Below are 6,553 nucleotides of genomic sequence, written 5' to 3' on the forward strand. Positions count from 1 at the left end.
AGTGAGTGGAGGTAGGTGGGGATCCTGTGGGGTCCACAGATCCTGAGGTGATTAAGGATTTACAACCTTGCACCAAATTACGCATGCAAAATGCCCTTGTACACAACTCTGGGCGTTCAGCGCCAGATTGGTGCTTGTTCTGGGCGTTGAATGCCCATTTGTTGCACATTTCTGGCGTTGAACGCCAGAACCATGCTTGTTCTGGGCGTTCAGCGCCAGCTCTTCTCCAGGGTGCAATTCTGGCGTTCAAACGCCCAGATGCTGCCCATTTTGGGCGTTCAGCGCCAGAACCTTGCTCTGTTCTGGCGTTGAACGCTAGCCAGATGCTTCTTACTGGCGTTTAAACGCCAGTAAGGTCTTCCTCCAGGGTGTGATTTTTTCTTCTGCTGTTTTTGATTCCGTTTTCAAATTTTTTATTTATTTTGTGACTCCACATGATCATGTACCTACAAAGACATATAACTAATAAAAATATAATTAAATAAAAATTGGGTTGCCTCCCAACAAGCACTTCTTTAATGTCAATAGCTTGACAGTGGGCTCTCATGGAGCCTCACAGATGTTCAGAGCATTGTTGAGACTTCCCAACACCAAACTTAGAGTTTGACTGTGGGGGCTCTGGTTGACTCTGTTTTGAGAGAAGCTTTTTATGCTTCCTCTCCATGTTTACAGAAGGATAACCTTGAGTTGTAAACACAAGGGAGTCCCCATTCAATTGAAGGACTAATTCACTTCTGTCAACATCAATCACAGCTCTTACTGTGGCTAGGAAGGGTCTTCCAAGGATGATGAATTCATCCTCATCCTTTCCAGTATCTAGGACTATGAAATCAGCAGGGATGTAAAGGCCTTCAACCTTTACTAACACGTCCTCTACTTGTCCATAAGCCTGTTTTCTTGAATTGTCTGCCATCTCTAATGAGATTTTAGCAGCTTGTACCCCATAGATTCCTAGTTTCTCTATTACAGAGAGGGGCATGAGGTTTATCCCTGAACCAAGGTCACACAGAGCCTTTTCAAAGATCATGTTGCCTATGGTACAAGGTATTACGAACTTTCCAGGATCCTGTTTCTTCTGAGGCAATCTCAGTTGATCCAGATCACTTAGTTCATTGGTGAACAAGGGAGGTTCATCTTCCCAAGTCTCAATACCAAATAATTTGGCATTCAGCTTCATGATTGCACCAAGAAACTTGGCAGTTTGCTCTTCAGTAACATCCTCATTCTCTTCAGAAGAGGAATACTCATCAGAGCTCATGAATGGCATAAGGAGGTTCAATGGAATCTCTATGGTCTCTAGATGAGTCTCAGATTCCTTTGGTTCCTCAGAGGGAAACTCCTTATTGATCACTGGACGTCCCAGGAGGTCTTCCTCACTAGGATTCACGTCCTCAACCTCCCTTACAGGATCGGCCATGGTGGTTATGTCAATGGCCTTGCACTCTCCTTTTGGATTTTCTTCTGTATTGCTTGGGAGAGTACTAAGAGGGATTTCAGTGATCCTTTTACTCAGCTGGCCCACTTGTGCTTCCAAATTTCTAATGGAGGATCTTGTTTCATTCATGAAACTCACAGTGGCCTTAGATAGATTAGAGACTAAATTTGCTAAGCTAGATGGATTATGCTCAGAATTCTCTGTCTGTTGCTGAGTGGATGATGGAAAAGGTTTACTATTGTTAAACCTATTTCTTCCACCATTATTAAAGCCTTGTTGAGGCTTTTGTTGATCCTTCCATGAGAGATTTGGGTGATTTCTCCATGAGGGGTTATAGGTGTTTCCATAAGGTTCACCTAAGTAATTTACCTCTGCTATTGCAGGGTTTTCAGGATCATAGGCTTCTTCTTCAGAAGTTGCCTCTTGAGTACTGTTGGATGCAGCTTGCATTCCATTCAGACTCTGAGAAATCATATTGACTTGCTGAGTCAATATTTTATTCTGAGCCAATATAGCAATCATAGTATCAATTTCAAGAACTCCCCTCTTCATAGGCGTCCCATTACTCACAGGATTCCTCTCAGAAGTGTACATGAACTGGTTATTAGCAACCATGTCAATGAGTTCTTGAGATTCTGCAGGCGTTTTCTTTAGGTGAATGGATCCACCTGCAGAGGTGTCCAATGACATTTTAGCTAATTCAGACAGACCATCATAGAATATATCCAGGATGGTCCATTCTGAAAGCATGTCAGAAGGACACTTTTTGGTTAGTCCTTTGTATCTCTCCCAAGCTTCATAGAGGGATTCGCCTTCTTTCTGTCTGAAGGTCTGAACATCCACTCTAAGCTTACTCAGCTTTTGAGGAGGAAAGAACTTGGCTAAGAAAGCCTTGACCAGCTTATCCCAAGAGTTCAGGCTATCCTTAGGTTGAGAGTCCAACCATACTCTAGCTATGTCTCTTACAGCAAAAGGGAAAAGCATGAGCCTGTAGACTTCAGGATCTACTCCATTAGTCTTAACAGTATCACATATCTGCAAGAATTCAGTTAAGAACTGAAAAGGATCTTCAAATGGAAGTCCATGAAACTTGCAGTTCTGCTGCATCACAGAAACTAATTGAGGTTTCAGCTCAAAATTGTTTGCTCCAATGGCAGGAATGGAGATGCTTCTTCCATGTAAATTGGAATTAGGTGCAGTAAAGTCACCAAGCATTCTCCTTGCATTATTATTATTTTCGGTTGCCATCTCCTCTTCCTGTTCAAAAATTTCTGTAAGGTTATCTCTGGATTGTTGTATTTTAGCTTCTCTTAGTTTCCTTTTCAGAGTCCTTTCAGGTTCTGGATCTGCTTCAACAAGAATATTCTTGTCTTTGCTCCTACTCATATGAAAAAGAGGGACAGAAAAATAATAATAATAATAGGGATCCTTTTTACCACAGTATAGAGGTCCCTGTGTGAATAGAAGAAAAGAAAAAGAGAAAATCTGAACTCAGAGAGAGAGGGGGTTCGGATTTTTGGTGAGTGAGGAAGAGATGTTTGTAAATAAATAAATAAATAGAAGAAGATGAGAGGGGGAAGTGAATTTTCGAAAATAACTTCTTGAAAAAGAGTTAGTAGTTTTTGAAAATAGTTTTTGAAAAAGGTTAGTAATTTTTTGAAATTTTAAAATCAAAAGTTAAAATAATTAGTTAATTAAAAAGAAATTTTGAAAAAGAGGGAAGATATTTTCGAAAATTAGAGAGAGAGGAAGTTAGTTAGGTAGTTTTGAAAAAGATAAGAAACAAACAAAATGTTAGTTAGTTAGTTGAAACAAATTTGAAAATCAATTTTGAAGAGGTAAGAGGATAAGAAGTTAGAAAGGATATTTTAAAATCAAATTTTGAAAAAGATAAGATAAAGAGATATTTTTGAAAAGATATGATTGAAATTAGTTTTGAAAAAGATTTGATTTTTAAAATCACAATTAATGACTTGATTCACAAGAAATCACAAGATATGATTCTAGAACTCAAAGTTTGAATCTTTCTTAACAAGCAAGTAACAAACTTGAAATTTTTGAATCAAAACATTAATTGATGATGTTATTTTCGAAAATTATGAGATAAAATAAAAAGATTTTTGATAAATATTTTTATAATTTTCGAAAATAAATAAGAAAAATGAAAAAGATTTGATTTTTGAAAAAGATTTTGAAAAAGATAAGATTTTTAAATTGAAAATTTGATTTGACTCATAAAAACAACTAGATTTTAAAAAATTTTGAAAAAGTCAACTCAAATTTTCGAAATTTATGAGTGAAAAAGGGAAAGATATATTTTTTTTTATTTTTGAATTTTTAATGATGAGAGGGAAAAACATGAAAAAGACTCAATGCATGAAAATTTTGGATCAAAGCAATGAATTCATGCAAGAATGCTATAAATGTCAAGATGAACACCAAGAACACTTTGAAGATCATGATGAACATCAAGAACATATTTTTGAAAAATTTTTAATGCAAAGAAAACATGCAAGACACCAAACTTAGAAATTTTTCATGTATAGACTCTATGGATGCAAGAATGCATATGAAAGACAAGAAAAGATACAAAACAAGAAAACATCAAGATCAAACAAGAAGACTTACCAAGAACAACTTGAAGATCATGAAGAACACTATGAATGCATGATTTTTCGAAAAATGCAAGATGAATATGCAATTGACACCAAACTTTCAACTTGACTCAAGAAAAATAAGGATTCCAAAATTTTTAATATGAATTCTAGGAATCTTATGCTCTTTAGTCTAAAGCTCCAATCAAAGGGTCAGGCATGGCTTAATAGCCAGCCAAGCTTTAGTATGTAACTCAGACATGACACGCCTGACATTCCCTATTCAAAAGAATTAGACATGGCTTTACAGCCAGCCAGGCTTCAACATGCTTCATGAAACACTAGAATTCATTCTTAAAAATTCTGAAGAAAAATATATTTTTGAAAACATTTTTATTTTAAAATTTTTTTCGAAAACAAAGGAGAAATTTTTGAAAGATTTTTTGAAAAATTTTTGAAAATAAAACAAAAAGAAAATTACCTAATCTGAGCAACAAGATGAACCGTCAGTTGTCCAAACTCGAACAATCCCCGGCAACGGCGCCAAAAACTTGGTGCACGAAATTGTGATCTCAGGCAACGGCGCCAGAAACTCTGTACGCACGTCTTAATAAATCGTTTTTCATTCACAACTTCGATACAACTAACCAGCAAGTACACTGGGTCGTCCAAGTAATAAACCTTACGTGAGTAAGGGTCGATCCCACGGAGATTGTTGGTTTGAAGCAAGCTATGGTCACCTTGTAAATCTCAGTCAGGCGGATATCAAAGGTTATGGAGTTTTCGAAATTAATAATAAATAGACAGAAAATAAAGATAGAAATACTTATGTATATCATTGGTGAGAATTTCAGATAAGTGTATGGAGATGCGTTCGTTCCTCTGAACTTCTGCTTTCCAGCTGTCTTCATCCAATCAATCTTACTCCTTTCCATGGCTGGCTTTATGTAAGGGCATCACCGTTGTCAATGGCTACATCCCATCCTCTTGTGAAAATGGTCCAAATGCTCTGTCACAGCACGGCTAATCATCTGAGGTTCTCGATCATGCTGGAATAGGATTCACCCTCCTTTTGCGTCTGTCACTACGCCCAGCACTCGCGAGTTTGAAGCTCGTCACAGTCATTCAATCCCTGAATCCTACTCGGAATACCACAGACAAGGTTTAGACTTTCCAGATTCTCATGAATGCCGTCATCAATCTAGCTTACACCACGAAGATTCTGATTAAGAGATCTAAGAGATATTCATTCAATCTAAGGTAGAACAGAAGTGGTTGTCAGGTACGCGTTCATAGGGAATGATGATGAGTGTCACGTTCATCACATTCATGTTGAAGTGCGAATGAATATCTTAGAAGCGGAATAAGTTGAATTGAATAGAAAACAGTAGTACTTTGCATTAATTCATGAGGAACAGCAGAGCTCCACACCTTAATCTATGGAGTGCAGAAACTCTACCGTTGAAAAATACATAAGTGAAAGGTTCAGGCATGGCCGAGAGGCCAGCCCCCAAAACGTGATCAATAGTCTCCTAAGATGAATAATAGATTAAAACTGAGACCAAAGATGTCTAATACAATAGTAAAAAGTCCTATTTATACTAAACTAGTTACTAGGGTTTATAGAAGTATGTAATTGATGCATAAATTCACTTCCGGGACCCACTTGGTGTGTGCTTGGGCTGAGCTTGAATGTTACACGTGTAGAGGTCAATCTTGGAGTTGAACGCCAGTTTGTAACGTATTTCTGGCATTCAACTCTGGCTTGTGACGTGTTTCTGGCGTTTAACTCCAGACAACAGCGTAGAACTGGCGTTCAACGCCCTTTTACATCTTCTAAACTCGGCCAAAGTATGAACTATTATATATTGCTGGAAAGCCCTGGATGTCTACTTTCCAACGAAATTAGAAGCGCGCCATTTTGAGTTCTGTAGCTCCAGAAAATCCACTTTGAGTGCAGGGAGGTCAGAATCCAACAGCATCAGCAGTCCTTCTTCAACCTCTGAATCTGATTTTTGTTCAAGTCCCTCAATTTCAGCCAGAAAATACCTGAAATCACAGAAAAATACACAAACTCATAGTAAAGTCCAGAAATGTGAATTTAACATAAAAACTAATGAAAACATCCCTAAAAGTAACCAGATTCTACTAAAAACATACTAAAAACAATGCCAAAAAGCGTATAAATTATCCGCTCATCAGGCGCTGGACGCCAGAATAGGGTAGGAGGCTGGCATTGAACGCCAGTTTTGGGCCTTTGATTCTGAAGCAAATTATAAACTATTATATATTTATAGAAAGCTCTGGATGTTATCTTTCCATAGCCGTTGAGAACACTCCATTTGAATGTCTGTAGCTCCAGAAAAGCTCTTTCGAGTGCAAGGAGGTTAGATTCGGATAGCATCTACAGTGCTTTCTTTGCCTCTGAATCAGACTTTTGCTCCAACTTCTCAATATCCGCCAGAAAATACCTGAAATTGTATAAAAATACACAAACTCATAGTAGAATCCAAAAATATGAATT

The 6,553-nt window shown here is 37.6% G+C and overlaps 1 non-coding gene across 1 annotated transcript; it reads left to right on the top strand.

Moving 5' to 3' along the window:
* The first annotated feature begins 2,179 nt into the window (after positions 1-2,179).
* Positions 2,180-2,287, top strand: LOC112752146 (small nucleolar RNA R71). The gene has a single exon (XR_003176591.1). It is a non-coding gene; the product is annotated as a small nucleolar RNA R71 (small nucleolar RNA).
* Positions 2,288-6,553: the final 4,266 nt, after the last annotated feature.

The sequence above is a fragment of the Arachis hypogaea genome, chromosome 15 (assembly GCF_003086295.3).
Source record: "Arachis hypogaea cultivar Tifrunner chromosome 15, arahy.Tifrunner.gnm2.J5K5, whole genome shotgun sequence".
NCBI classification, from domain to species: Eukaryota; Viridiplantae; Streptophyta; class Magnoliopsida; order Fabales; family Fabaceae; genus Arachis; species Arachis hypogaea.